The sequence below is a fragment of the Cryptotermes secundus genome, unplaced genomic scaffold (genome assembly GCF_002891405.2).
Source record: "Cryptotermes secundus unplaced genomic scaffold, Csec_1.0 scaffold247, whole genome shotgun sequence".
Taxonomy (NCBI): domain Eukaryota; kingdom Metazoa; phylum Arthropoda; class Insecta; order Blattodea; family Kalotermitidae; genus Cryptotermes; species Cryptotermes secundus.
Window position 1 is genome coordinate 632,470 of NW_019740656.1, and position 14,879 is coordinate 647,348.

The 14,879-nt window shown below is 42.7% G+C and overlaps 1 protein-coding gene across 1 annotated transcript in view; it reads right to left on the minus strand.

The window, feature by feature from the left end:
- The window catches only part of LOC111872408 (knirps-related protein), a 48,499-nt gene extending 36,237 nt beyond the window's left edge, over positions 1-12,262 (minus strand). Inside the window, exon 1 of the mRNA XM_023866274.2 lies at positions 11,787-12,262. The gene's annotated coding sequence lies outside the window, so the exon portion shown is untranslated. The remainder of the gene's footprint in view (positions 1-11,786) is intronic.
- Positions 12,263-14,879: the final 2,617 nt, after the last annotated feature.

Here is a 14,879-nt window from a genome sequence, read left to right on the forward strand (position 1 = left end):
ACCCTGTGTTCCTTCACGGCCTGTTACATGGATAGTTATATACACCGCTCGGGACTCTGCTTTATACATCACTCTTACACACAGACTAGTTTCCTCAGTCTACTAGTCTTCACTCTCCGTTTCCTGCCAATGGATTTAACACAGGACCTATAATAGTCTCACTGAATTACACACTCCAGATATCACATATAAAAGTCTTTTCACGGCCGAACTCTTGCATCTAACTCTTTTCTTCAAAGCTTCCTGTACAAAACTCCACAGAACTTCCAGCCCTCAACTAATTGGGGCCCAGGCTGGCAGCCATTTTACACCAAGCTCCTAGTCTTCTCTTCACAGGCTGACTTCCATCTGACAACTGAACTAATCAAAGTCAAAATCACATTGCGACTGACGGTCAGTCAGTCAGTCAGTCAGTCAGTCAGTAATCTTGGTGTCGAGCCCCATCTGGGACTCACAACCAGATATTTATTACTGTTTGACAGTTACGGTCTTGTTTTTGTGGGGGGCCCTCTGACGAGAGGACGGGTCTGTCGTTTGTACATGCTGCTGGCCCTTGCTGGCGCATTCTTTCTCGGGTCCGAGTCCCTTGGGACTCGTGATCATATTTTACTCTCTCATATTTGGGGCTTCTGAACTGATCAACTTAATCGCCTTCAAGATAACTTCTCAGTGCGGACCACGTCGAAAACATCGTTCTTCTATTGTTGCACGCGTATTCGTTTCCGCGGGAACATGTTTACGGAGCCGCTGCTTAGAAGTAGGTTCCATAACTCCGTTGTTTCATTTTTACGTGCGTGTATGTTTGCTGACGTTACCTAGCAATGGCCCTTATTTACAGAGTCACCGCCTAGCAACGGATCTATATGCCACAATATATATGAAACTCGTCTGGGATATTCAAAGAGTAAGATAATAGTGTCAATTTAATAAAACTACGTGTAATTTCCCTTAATTGCAATCATGAAAGAAAATTCGTAACTTAAAAGATGGAGAGTGTGATAGTGTGGTGCCTGATCAGGTTATGCTCGTGGATGAATATCGAGCAATGGTGGAATGACTGGCAGAGGAGGAAAGTGGAATGAATTTGGACTAGACTTGCTTCAGTACATTTGTATCCATTACGAATTTTGCATTACCTCACCTGGAACTGTCTAACCACCTGATTGCGCAATGTATGTATATCGGTGTTCACTTCGTTATTGACTGCTTATGTGATATAAAAATTATTCTGTGAATGTCATTGAATTGTTTAGTATTGTAGAAATCATATGCAAATATATTAACACTCTACTCCGACAGAGCCCCTCATTCAATGCAAATTATTTATGTGCAATACATTTCATTCAATTACGTCCTAATTATGGCATTCAAAGTATATGTCTGAATATATAAACACGATCCTTTTTTGCTATTCTTTTTTTGGTCACAAAATATGCAAAACATCGACCAGTTTTATCCTAACGTCTGAAGGGTTTAGTTTAATTTTTTTATTATTTAAAACTTAATTGATTGAGCCTTCGCCATCTTTGTACATAATTTAGCGTGTAGACACGTTGCTGGGTAACGGTCGCGAAACAGTTCCCCTTGTCAGGGCATAAGTTTCTTAATAAACGTGGTTACGCAACTCGCTTCTGGACAACAGCTCGGTAAACACGTTCCCGCGGCAACGAACACATATGCAACAATAGAAGAACGGTGTTTTCATGTGTCTGTTCGGAGAAGTTATAACCAGGACAGTTTGAGCAATGAGGTCGGTTGAGTTCTGTACGGGAGGCTGTGAAGATAGGACGTGAGCGCTTGACGGTGAAAAATCTCCTTTGTTGAAACCTGTTACCAAGTAACGACTAGTGAAAGCAGACTGAGTGCTGGAGTGATTTGTGTATTGTGTTGATCAGCGATGGCTCTGTAATTGCTTGCAATTCTGAGTCGTGTGTATATAAGTAGTCAATAAATCGAGTCACCAATCGAAACCCCGTCTATAGGCACCCCCACTACATGACAGTATTAATATAATGTTCATTTCCTTCTGTGCTATACGCGTCATATCTCGATCAAAGACGCTGACCATCCTTGAAGAATTTTACATTTGAGAAAGTGGTTCTGCTTTCTGTAAACAGTAGCAGATAAAAATTCGTTGCTTTTCAGCAATGTAAATTATAAGTTACCTTGAAAATGTTGCGAATTTGAGAAAATGTGTTAATGATACGTATCCTGCCATCTCTCAACGGTTGAGAGGCATTCGCTGTTAGCTTTAGTTGCTAGGTAACCGATCGTTACGGCTCACTGATAATGTTTTGAAGACAATACCTGTTGTTAGCGTGTCACATTGCCCTACAACTGTTGTCACGTGTACGTTGCAGCTGAATGATTTCACACGGGATATTTTGCTTCGTGCACTTTAATTATAGTTTTTTAAGGAAAATATTAAATGTCCCTATTCAAACGACAGATAACTAATGATTTTGCCAAATCAGTGCTGCTGATTATAGAAATTTATGAAACGTTTTGTAATATCTTGCAGCACGAGCAAGAGTCAGTTACTTTACAACTGGCGGTTTTATCGCCAATCAGTTCGTCTCGGCGACCAGCCCCTTAAGACTCATGACACCTGCTTTCATAGTCCTTATGTAACATCCTCTCTGACGACAGGACGGGTCTGTCGCTTGCAATTGCTGCTGGTCTTCGCCAGTGCAGTCATTCTCAGGCCCGAGTTCCGCGGGACACAAGACCACATTTAACTATACCAGATTCGAGACTCCCCCATCCTGGAAGGCCAGGACCCCGTATTTATATTCCCCAGGAGCAGGGTGGCCTGGTTATACCCCTAGGCACTGGGCTTGCTTCTCTTCGCCTCCTAGGACTCGCAGGGATACGGTGGAGATATGGGACCCCGCCTCCACACGGGACCGTTCCCCCTTGTAGATCGAAACAATACCAGGGTCCATACAAAGTAGCAGACGGACGTCGACGTAAGATGTGATTGGCCAATCACTGCTATAAAGTTTTTGAAGTTATTCGAATAATCATTTACAATCTTTAATTTTAATTTTGTGAGTAAATTTTAATTTTTTTATTTTGAGTGTTGCTCATTGCTTAAAGCTTTAGCTGCTGTGTCCCTGGCGAAGAGACAGCAATTCTTCTTGTACATATGCTTTGCAGTGAAATTATAGTTTGAAATTCTGGACGTCTATAATACCTTATATTCGATCCGGCAATTCTTGTATAGTTAATATGCAGAAAGGTTCACGACGTCTTGTATTAGTGACAACTGTTCCAGTCGCTCCAAGTTCTTAGAGCGCTTCTAGGTCCACTGTAAGTCTCTAGTCTCGCTTCCTCCCTTATTTCAATGCTAGAACCAGAATTATCCACAATCTTCTCACATCCGCTGGCTCTAGTCACGCAAAGCCAAAGATTTCTATCCTGTGACTAGCCAAACATAGGCGCCTGCATTTCCTTCACACAGCGCTTTGCCTAACGTCATCTGTGGGGTACCATTTTGCTTAAATAATTTCAGGGCTTATTTTAACAGCTTATTAATCTTTCTCATACCTCCAAGGTGACCTGAAATCAGCATAATCAACAGTCCAATCAGCGATAGGAATAGAACTGACGTCATACCCATATGTTACTACAGAGTGGTAATGTTTGAGAGGTCCTGTACATACTAATGGCTCTGTCTGACAAATAATGGTTTGGTTCATGCAGGACAGACAGAGTGGTAAATGGTAAAGAGAGCGAGAGAGATGAATAGTTCCTTCCCAAAACCAGCCCCAAGAACTGGGATATTACAGAGGAATTACGGATTCGTGCATTTTGCGACCTTGGACGGACCGATTTTTATCCGTGAGAAAACCGTTCATTACAGTGGAGGTCTGAAGAGGGGAAGCGGCGTTGGGGGAGCAGGTTGCTTATGTGACGAGGAGTGACAGAAACCTCAACCTCGTGCAGTTATAAACCCCAATTTTTTATCAGATTGGAGCTAGCCTTGTTTTCCTAATCAGGGCTGGAAATCGGGGTGGACGCGCTCCACTTTGAGGAAGCCATTTCCAGTGCCTAGAGACGTCATAAATACAGTTCCCGACAACGTTACATGTTGGGGAAGAAAATGCACAACCCTGCATTGTAACGATTTCCTTTTAGCACGTGGAGATCATTCCCCGGAACTGCACGTGCTTTGTTGTGAACAGGAGATCATACCTATTTCTGAACGGTCAAGCCTAAGTAGTTGTAAATTTGAGAGCCTATTTCTGAAATGGAGAACCTAACTATTTATGAACTGGAGAGCGTACCTATTTCCAAACTGGAGAGCCTTAACTATTTATGAACTGGAGAGCGTACCTATTTCTAAACTGGAGAGCCTTAAGTAGTTCTGAACTGAAGAGCGTGCCTATTTCTGAACTGGAGAGCCTTAAGTAGTTCTGAACCGAAGAGCGTGCCTATTTCTGAACTGGAGAGCCTTAAGTAGTTCTGAACTGAAGAGCGTGCCTATTTCTGAGCTGGAGAGCCTTAAGTAGTTCTGAACTGGAGAGCCTTAAGTAGTTCTGAAAACCATACCCACCCGTATCGCTGTGTGATTTCCTAAGTTATAAGACAAATGCAGACGCTTCTTCACCTTTACATATTTAAAATGTAGTCCCTGGAGCACAGGAAACACATTCGGTTAATACTGTTTAGGCAAATAATCAGTTTAATCTGAGAACTGTAAATACTTGAATACACTCTGTGAGAAAACGTAGAGTTCGAGAATCTTTTTGCATGAGGTGCCTGAAGTAATCACTGTGCTTGAAATGGTTAATAATATGAACTGATGGAAGGATTTAGCCTTGCGATGTTGAAACGCGGACTAATGCTATGTAGTGAGAAATTAATTGTGCATAACGCAATAGGCCTACTAATGAGCTAAAGAGTATAACTATTAATTAAGTGAGAAGAAAATCGTGGCTAAAACGAACTCGTAAACAAATCATAATTGTAATTGCAGTCACTGGCTGAGGTCAGCTATCAGCGCTTGCTGATGGAACGAGGCAGATAACGTATCTCATGCAGATGTAGCATCCTCTGAAGCCTTGGATAGCCGGAGTTCTCTGCAGTTTAGCTGCAGTTGTCAGTAGAACTGCCATGAGGCATCAGCGCTGGATTCCACATAAATTTCGTCTCCTGATAGTAGTCCCTATTTATTTTATGTCACCCTGGTAACTTTTTCATCACATCACATCACATATGTTAGCAGGCTTAAATATACTGATTCTGGCTGACTGATTTCATTTATTTATATAGTTATCTTTTCTCTTTGTCCCTCTTCTGCTCACGTCTCATTTGTGTTCTTCGTCTGTTTGTCGATACTCTTCTAAATGACTTATATCGTACCTCACAGAAAACATTGCGTTTCCATTATAAGGACCATTCTAGTAATGCTCTGCAGAGAAATAATTGTTGTACATTTCAAGAATCACACAGAACATAAATACAGTGTTTGGGCAAAATACAGTTTCTAATGTTAAAGCAATCGGCACATATATTTACAATTATATTTAAAAATTTTAAACACATCGTAGAAATTGAGGTCCTCAGAGCGGTACTTATGAAGAATACTATCTTCTGGATGTAGGGCCGTGTAGTTCGTTGAAAGTCAGCTTAAGTTTCGGAGAAACATACCGCCTCCATCTTCACGGTCGAAGAATAAGCCGACACAAGAAATCAGCGTGAAAACAGGTGACAAGCAGAGCCCTTATGTCTAAACACTTCGTTTTAGGCATACAGTACTGCAGCATACAATTCACGATGTAAGATTTGATTCACGAATTCGCATCTTAGATAATAAATAAGGGAAGCACCATAGCTCAAGCGGTTAGTCGCTGGCTTTCCGTCGCGGCGGCTCGGGTTCGATCCCGGGTCTGGTCAAGTGGGATTTGTGGTGGACAAAGTGGCGCTGGGGCAGGTTTTCTCCGAGTACTTCGGTTTCCCCTGCCAATCTTCATTCCACCAATTGCTCCACAATCACCCTCACCTATCATCTGGGGCTTGTACAATAGGCCAGAAGTGGCCGCAGTACAAGGGACTTAGTCCCACCCCACTAGCAATAAAAAACAGATAATAATAAGTGTCTTTGATTATTTTTATGTTACACATTCTGTTGTGTAAGTAAATTCTAGTGTTTTGAAACGTTACACAACAAATGTGAGTTGGATTAATGTATAACAAAGCGATTCTCATATTATTGTGTTTGTTTCGGTCGTTTATTTTACATCAAACAAACCGACGTTTGTTTTGCTTGATATTACGTACTTTGTTAATACATTGTGTACCTTGAAACGAAGGCGGTATGCTCTTCCGAAATGTTAGTAACCACGGCGTCATAACTCAGATGACAGTCCCAAACTTCGTCACCGCGAAAGCACCAAATTTCTAAACCAAATACCTGATGCGATATCCTAACATTTACAGCCAGCTCTTATACTGGTCCGTTCTATTCCACACGTCTGAGTTTGTTTTCAGAAGGATCTCTTGTCCTTCTGAACAAGTTGCCTCAAAGGATAACGCTTGTGACTTGTGTAAGATTTGGGGTTTTCACGGCGGTGACTATGAAGAATGGCGTCTTCTTGGATGTGGCGCCATGTAGATCTTGTGTGAACCGACGTTTGGGAGGAACGTGTCGCTTTTATTTTTCTCTATCTCGTTCGCCGATTTTTCTACCCTCAAGCTAGAGACGATAAATTCCTCAGAAACGTCGGTTCACACAAGATCTACACGGCACCACATCCCAGAAGACGGCATCCTTCTGACTTGTATCCGTGAGACGTCCAGTTTTAACCTTGGAACACCAGTTGTTCCCAAGTTCGTCGTTTTCCTCAGTCACGCCATGAAAATGTTAGGCTAATACTGTAAATTAGGCCGTGACCTGTTCCTTCCGGATCTTTCCCAATTCATTGCTATCAACCGTTCGCCTGACAGTGTCTCTAAATGAACTGCAAAACTCTCCCGCCCGATTTGATATTTATTGAACTTTCGGAGGAAAGTTTATAGTTTTTTAATAGGAGCCGGGATAGCTCAGTCAGTATAGTAACTAGCTACGAGTTTGATGACCGAGGGTTCGATATCGAATACCAGTAGGGTCTAGAATTTTCTCTTCGCCACGTTTTCCAGACCGTTTATAAGGCCCAACGAGCCTCCTATCCGATGGGTACCAGAGACTCTTTCCCCGGGAGTAAAGCGGCTGAAGCGTCAGGCTGACCACTCCAAACAGCCCTAGGTCAAGGAAACGTAGATCTATACATGGACTCCCCCATACGCCTTAATGGCATAGTGTCTAATTAGTTAAGCACAGGGACAACTTCACCTTTTAAATAGGCGTCTTCGCGTACTCACAGTGAACTGTAAACATTAATGTAGGGTTTTGGGTTTGGAAGAGTACTATCTTCTGGTTGGAGCACGGAAGCGTAGTTGGTTGAGGCACTATGCTACAAGCCTGAACGTCGCGTGATCGAATCCCGATGAGGTGGATTTTTTTTTTTCAATTTACCTAACCCTTCCAGCCATGCTATGGCCCTGGGGTCGACTCAGCCTCTAACAGAAATGAGTACCTGGAATATTCTTGAGGGGTAAAGGGCGGCCGGGTCGTAAGGCTGTCATCCTTGCCGCCATCTGTGAGCCGATTATCTAGAAAATGTGGGAACCTCAACATCTCAGAACCCTATGGGCCTCCACGGCCTGTTACAGGATAGCTTTACTTTGCTTACATTACTATCTTCTTGGTTATGACGGACTACACGGTGTTATATCCCAGGTTTCAAAACGCTGTATTCTTCATGAAAATAACTACATCTGATAAGAGAGATACTATGGTAAGTTGGAACATCTGTTGGCAGAAATGTTAGCACAACCAGATGCAGTTCTAATAAAAAGCCTGATCAATACTGGATTAATGAGAATGAAACACTTCATAATTTCCTTATGTAACCCTCTTCTCCCTCATGGCCTGTAATTTGGTAACATCCAAATAAAAATTTTGTTGTTTCGCTATGAACACGGTATGTTTATCGTGCTCGACGAGGCCCGTGCGGCCTCAAAGCTTTTTAATTACACGGTGGAAATGTTACGGTTGGAACTGTTCCTAAGGATATGAGTGTGTATGTGTGTGTGTTCTCAGAAACATGCGTTCTTGCAATGCAGACGAGATGCGTATGAAAGTTGTATGTAGTGATTAAACGCTTCATGATTCCTGTAATAGTGACTGGAAGGCACAGGAAAATGACTGCGTGGGGTTAATATGTATGCTTAATAACTGGAGAACCATGTTTGATCTAAGGTTCTCACAACCCTGGTTACGAAGGTCCGCGTTGTGCTAATTCTGCCATCTGGACTGGGACTCTGTGTAGAATGTCAACTTACAGGCGTTACTCTGAATTACACGGCGTCATAGCCCAGAACACAGTAAACTGCGGTCATATTTTATTATCAGAATTTGAAATAGTGCGTTATGAAAACAATATTAATGAAGTCCCACATTTTGCGCAAAGTTTGAAATAATGCGAACCCCAAAATCCCTATTATTTTGTGTTGAATTTGCGAGTTCTTCTGGAACGCATCCCTCGCATGAAATGCTACCTACTTATGGAGCTGAACCCTTCTTGAAGAGAAGCCAGATCTGCAGCTACTCAAGAATTTCCCAGCATTTTATGGAACACCGAAGGTTCATTACCGTGTTCACAAGAGCCCTCCACTGGTCCCTATCCTGAGCCGGATCAATCTCATACTATCTAAGATCCATTTTAATATTGTCCACCCCCTACGCCTTGGTCTTCCCAGTGGTCTCTTTCCTTCTGACTTCTGCACCAATATCCTATATGGATTCCTCTTCTCCTCTCCTCTCGTGCTACATTCCCTGCCCATCTCATCCTCCTTGATTTGTTCGTTCTAATTATAATTGGATAAGAGTATATGTTATGAAGCTCCTCCTCATGCAGTTTTCTCCAACTTCCCATCACTTTATGTCTCTTTTGTCCAAATATTCTCCCCAACACCCTGTTCTCATGCAACCTCAATCTATGTTCCTCCCTTAATGTCAAAGACCATGTTTCACACCCATACAGAACCACAGGCAAAATTATAGTTTTGTATATTCTAATTTTTATGTTTTGAGACAAGAGACGAGAAGACAAAAAGTTTTGGACTGAATGGTATCAAGCATTACCCGAATTCAGTCTGCTCTCAATTTCCTCCTCAATCAAGTTCTGATTTGTTATCACTGTACCCTTCTATAAATGATTCACCATAATTGAATATCTGTAGTAAAGAGGTAAGCATAGAAACCCGTTCCAAGCGGTGTTCTTATGGGCATCATAGATTCACAAAGGTTGTGGAAAGTGCTGTTATTCTGAAGCGCCGTACGGCCTCCTATTGCACTGCGTACTCTACGTTAGCACTCGAATTCCCCCCCCCCCTTGTTGAAATTTGTCGATGTTTTGAAACTCACTCTTCGAAAACATTCTTCTCTTCACAATATTCGAACACTACATGTTTCGGCCCAACTGGCTGCCATCATCAGGTGAACAAGTTAGAGAAGAAAATATATATCATGAGTTACGTTAGTGTTTTGTTTAAGAAGCGAATGCACCGGAGGGGAAGAGTTCGAACTCGCAATATACCAAAAACCCACTCAAACACATATCATAATGCATAACTGCCTCTGTCATCCACACGAATATGCAACATCAAGAACTTCATGCTTTGCAGATTGATTGCTAAATTGCTGTTGGCCTTCGCCAGCAAAACGATTCTTTGTTCCGAGTCCCACATCTTACTCCGACGGCTGTGGGAGCCTTCAGACTCACCTTAGCGCGCTACATGTTGGAGAGAATAATGACTTCAATGGGATGTCTGATTATTGTTCTGATATTTTTATTTTCCAGTTCACTGGTTTCGTAATTCTGCCGATATGTAAGCGGGTGTTAATTCAACAATCAAAGAACTGTATATTGGATCTGAGTGTCCACAGGGTGGCTATGAGTGGTACCTTTTGGGCTGTTAAGCTGGTAAAAGGTAAAGTTATCCCTGTAAGGGGCTGTGGAGGCCCATAGGTTGAGAGTCGTCGAGCCTCTCACATTTTCTAGACAATCGGCTCACATATGGCGGTGAGGTCGTCGGCCTTACGCGCCGGCCTCCCTCATTTCTGTTAGAGGCTGAGTCGACCCCAGGGCCATGGTGCGGCCGGAAGGGATAGTTCGATTGAAAGATCCAATGAACTAATCGGGAATCGAATTCGAGACCTTTCGACTTGTGGCATAGTGCCTCAATTAAGTACGCTATTGCGTGCTCCCGGTGTGAGTCTGGCTAGTCCAATATAAACTCACTGACGTTTCGGAGGAACGTATTGTCTCTATCGTCAGGGTTATACAGAATTTTCGGACATGTTCTTCATGTTCCAGGGTGTCATTAAATTGCCTCTTCTCTTTATGCCCAAGAATATATTCGGGCAAATGCCGAAATAGAATTTAACTTAAATAGCCTTTCGAGAAATTGGATATTTTTTCAATCTATATAAATAATTTTCCCGAAATACCTTGGAACGTCACAGCTAGAAGTTCTCATCGTCCCTGTGATGGTTAGTTTGTCTATTGTTGCCCATATGCTTAATTAATCACCACGCCACGAAGACGCATGGTGCAGTGGAGGTATAGCTCAACATATTCTTAGCATCGACATCAGATAGAAACGATGGGTACGAATCGATATATTGAAAACTCTACTTTAAATATTGGGACACGACTCTCGCATACTGATTTAATAGGTCCTGTGTGAACTACTACCGGCTGTACTTAAAGCCTAGTTTAACAACGCATTTGTAGCAAATACGTAACTGTATTAAGAGCCGGGATACCGTAGTCAGTATAGCGACAGGCTATGGGCTGGAAGACCGGGGGGGGGGGTCGGAGTTAGAGTCCCGGTAGGTTCAAGAATTTTCACTTCTCCAATCGTCCAAACCGACTCTGGGGTTCACCCAACTTCCTATACAATGTGTACGGGGGATAAAGCGGCCTGGGCGTGAAACTGACCACTCACCTCCAACTAGTGCCGAGGTCAAGAAAATATAGATCTAATAATCCACTTTCCCGTACGCCTTTATTGCGTAGTGCCTAATTAGTTAAGCACAGGGACAGCTTTACCTTTTACGTTTCTGCATAACTTTTGATTTCAGAATATTCAGTTCAATTATTTAAATAAATTCTTTTCGCATCAGCTTGCGAATGAGGTTAAATGCGTCACATCAATACTCGTGTTTCCCAGAGAAGCAGCAACGTCACCGGTCACTGGACCTTCCTTGATTATTTGCACTTCTATAACTGTTTACACTTTTGTGCTTACACCTAGCTGAAATTTAAATGAAGGCTACAATATTTACCTAAACGTTTATAATTTAAAATTTTGTTTGCGTTCTAATGCAGGCACATTCAGGGTGATATGAACGCTGGGATAGAAATGGAACAAACATTCAAATTCTGTTCGCTAATAATTTCAAGGTATCAGGTGACTTTAACGCTGCGATAAACGTGAAACCTTGCTTCATGTTATGTTTTAATTGTTTTTACTGTAAGTTTACTCTGATTTTAATGGCAGATTAAATGTGATGCCTAACTTCAAACAGTTTTTAAACCATTGCTCTTATAACTGAAATGCGTATAATCTTTTACACTGAAATATTATGGTGACTTCAACGCTGGACTAGACGTGACTCTTACTAATTCAATCTATGTGTATTAAAATTAAGGTGAATTGAACGTGAAACTTACCTCCAAACTTCGCTCCAGCGGGTCTCTCAAATTTAGCGCCCGAGTAGCCGTCTTGGTGTTGTTTTGGGATTACAGATGGACGACAGAAGATGCTGCTAAGATACTGTACTGCCGAACTGTGCACTGTGCGTTACTCACGGAGACGCGACGCATAATCCTTGGCCATGTTCTTCCGCACTGTTCACTCTGACACACTTACAGCAGGAATCCTTAGACACTCTTTCGAAATATATAAGATGCTGAACACATGTGTATGCTTAAATCACTCTAATGTGGACAACTTTTGAATTGACGTGTAGCTAGAAATACGGCGTTCACTGCGACAGGCGATGCCGACGCTAAACGCACCTCGCGCCGCCACAAGCCGGCGATTGTTGCAGTGCGTAAAGAAGTTTTCTTCTCCTATCGGCCGTCAGTGAGTGGGAAAACAGAGCGGCCGCGAGGTCTGCGCGCTGCGTTGCAGGTCGGGAGAGAGCGGTCTCCAGCAGGGGAATGAGTTAAGAAAATCTGAGGAGTCTAGAAGAGGAGGTCGTAGCGGTGGAAGTAGAGGGGGCATATCGAGATATTGGTGGGGAGCGAAACCAGGGGGGAGGAGAGGGATAGAAACTTTACCTGAGTTCCAATATAGCAAGCAGATGATGACTTGTGTGTGCTATATTAAGAATATATCAGAAGAAGTTGACGGTGGCAGGGGTGTCGAAAGAGAAGGAGGAATTTGTGTGTATACGCAGCAGTTAAAGCGATTGCACAAGAATGTTCCTCTCTTTCTCTTCTTTATCCGCCACTTCCTCTGCTTCATCACTTGCCAGGTTCTGTTAAGGCCAGCCAGATAGAAGCAGCACTTGCTGGCGTCATTGGGTGGAAGGAACAAGATCTTCTCCAGGCCCGAGGCAGTGAATTCCACTCCCTGCGCTATATGGGCACCGGTCAAAGTTTCTCTGCATCGCAGTTGGAATATCGTGGCCAGGATCACAGACGGGGGCCGTTACATGTGTACAGCACCGCAGAATATGCTATGACAGTTACAATTATCAACCGCTATTGTGCGTTTCCTTCTCTACATATTAGCTTAATTTCCTTATTTAAGAAGTACAAGGCTTATAGACTCACGTTGCTGTCTGTGTATCTGTCTGCGTATACCAATTCCTAATTTTGAAAGCTTATGAGATCACCTTGAGGTACGCGGTACCGTAGTTGGTTGAGGCACCATGCTACAAGTCGGAAGGTCGCGGGTTAGAGTCCCGATAAGGTGTTTTTTTTTCAATTTACCTAATCCTTCCTGCCGCACTATGTCCCTGGGCTCAACTTAGTCTCTGACAGAAATGAGTACCACGAATCTTCCTGGGGTGTAAAGGGTGGCCGGCGCGTAAGGCTGAAAACCTTACCTCCATCAGTGAGTCGACTGTCTAGCAAACGCGGGAGCCTCGACGTCTCACAACTCTATGTGCCTTCACGGCCTGTTACAGGGATACCTTTACCTTTTTACTTTTTATGATATCACCTTTCTGTGTGTTTCTATGGACCCATATTTTTGTGGGAGGCTTATGAAATCAATTTGCTGTCTGTGTCCCCAATCGTCGCTAGGTAACGGACCGTCTGTGCCCCCCACTTAATTCTTTCGATGTTTCTTTTTAGCGACGTCATCATCTCCCCCTCTCTAGCGTCTGATAGTGGGATGAATAGCGAATAATGAATTCGAAAGAATTTGGAATTAATCGTCGTGGCATGGTAGAAGTGCTTTCCCATCTGGAGGGACAGAGACAAGTCAAGAATAAAACTCTTGACAGGACAACCGGTGCCCCGGCCTCCATTCCAGCCGAATACAGTCATGGTTTAGGGTGAGTATCTATACAACAATTGTTAATGAATTTTATAAAATAAAAAATTAATCGAAAATCAATATTAATTCCTATTGTTACTCTGTAGGACTATAGATCCTATAGAGCATAATCGGGTGGTTCGTAAATAAGTTACTAGTTAGTTATATATCCCTGTAAAAGGGCGCGGAGGCCCATATGGTTGTGAGACGTCGAGGCCCCCACGTTTTCTAGACAGTCGGTTCACAGATGGCGGAGAAGTCAGCCTTACGCGCCGGCAGCTCTTTACCTCCCAGGAAGATTCCTGATACTCATTTCTGTTAGAGGCTGAGTCGACCTCAGGATCATAGCGCGGCTGGAAGGATTAAGCCAATTGAAAAATCCAGTGACTTCATCACGAATCGAAACCGTGTCCTTCCGGCTTGTGGCATGGTGCCTCAACCAACTACGCTACCGCGTGCCCCCATAATTATATTACATGAAAACTGAAATGGCAATTAAATTGATCCATTTTTCAAACTGCAGCTAGTCATAGAACTGGGTGTTAAAATGTTAAAGCCATGTAGGTGAAGTAGAGGTCAGTGTTTTCGCGTACAGTGGCGGTTTCCTCAAGGCGGTGACGGTAAATATAAAGAAGTGAGGTGGAGCTCGGTTATGTGTGATTTGAATGGTGTAATGTAGAGTCTTCGCTTGGTGAAGGGAACTGTACGATCAGACGTGGCCCGGTGCTTATGGATGGCTTCTTGCATGACGTATTGTTCTTGCTTCTGGGGACATCTATTGGGACAGCATTAAGCGACTGGTTTTGGAAAGGAAACTCGACGCGTTTATTATGAGGCAAGAGTAGAGTTGTCCCTATACTTAATTAATTACGTACAGTTGTTTGTCTTTTTTATATATTCATTCGTAATTCATATTAAGACACTTTTTAAACACAAATTCTGTTCTGCTGAAATGTCTGGACAACTCAGCAGCAGACGCAGGTTTTTTAATGAAATCAACAATATATTTATTCAACCTCTTTATTACAACTGTCAGAACATATATATGTTAACCGTGTATTTGCCTGATGATGGCTACTGATAGCCGAAACATGTAGCAGAGCCGAAACCAGGCACTGATCTTCATATTTGTTGTGTTATGATGGTTGTATATTGAACACAACAGGATGCATGAAGTGAAAAAGAAAATAATATATTTATTCTTATTGTTAATCAAGAATCACGCCAGAAAGGCGTATGAGGAGTGGTAAGCTTCACTCGTCGACCGCTTTACC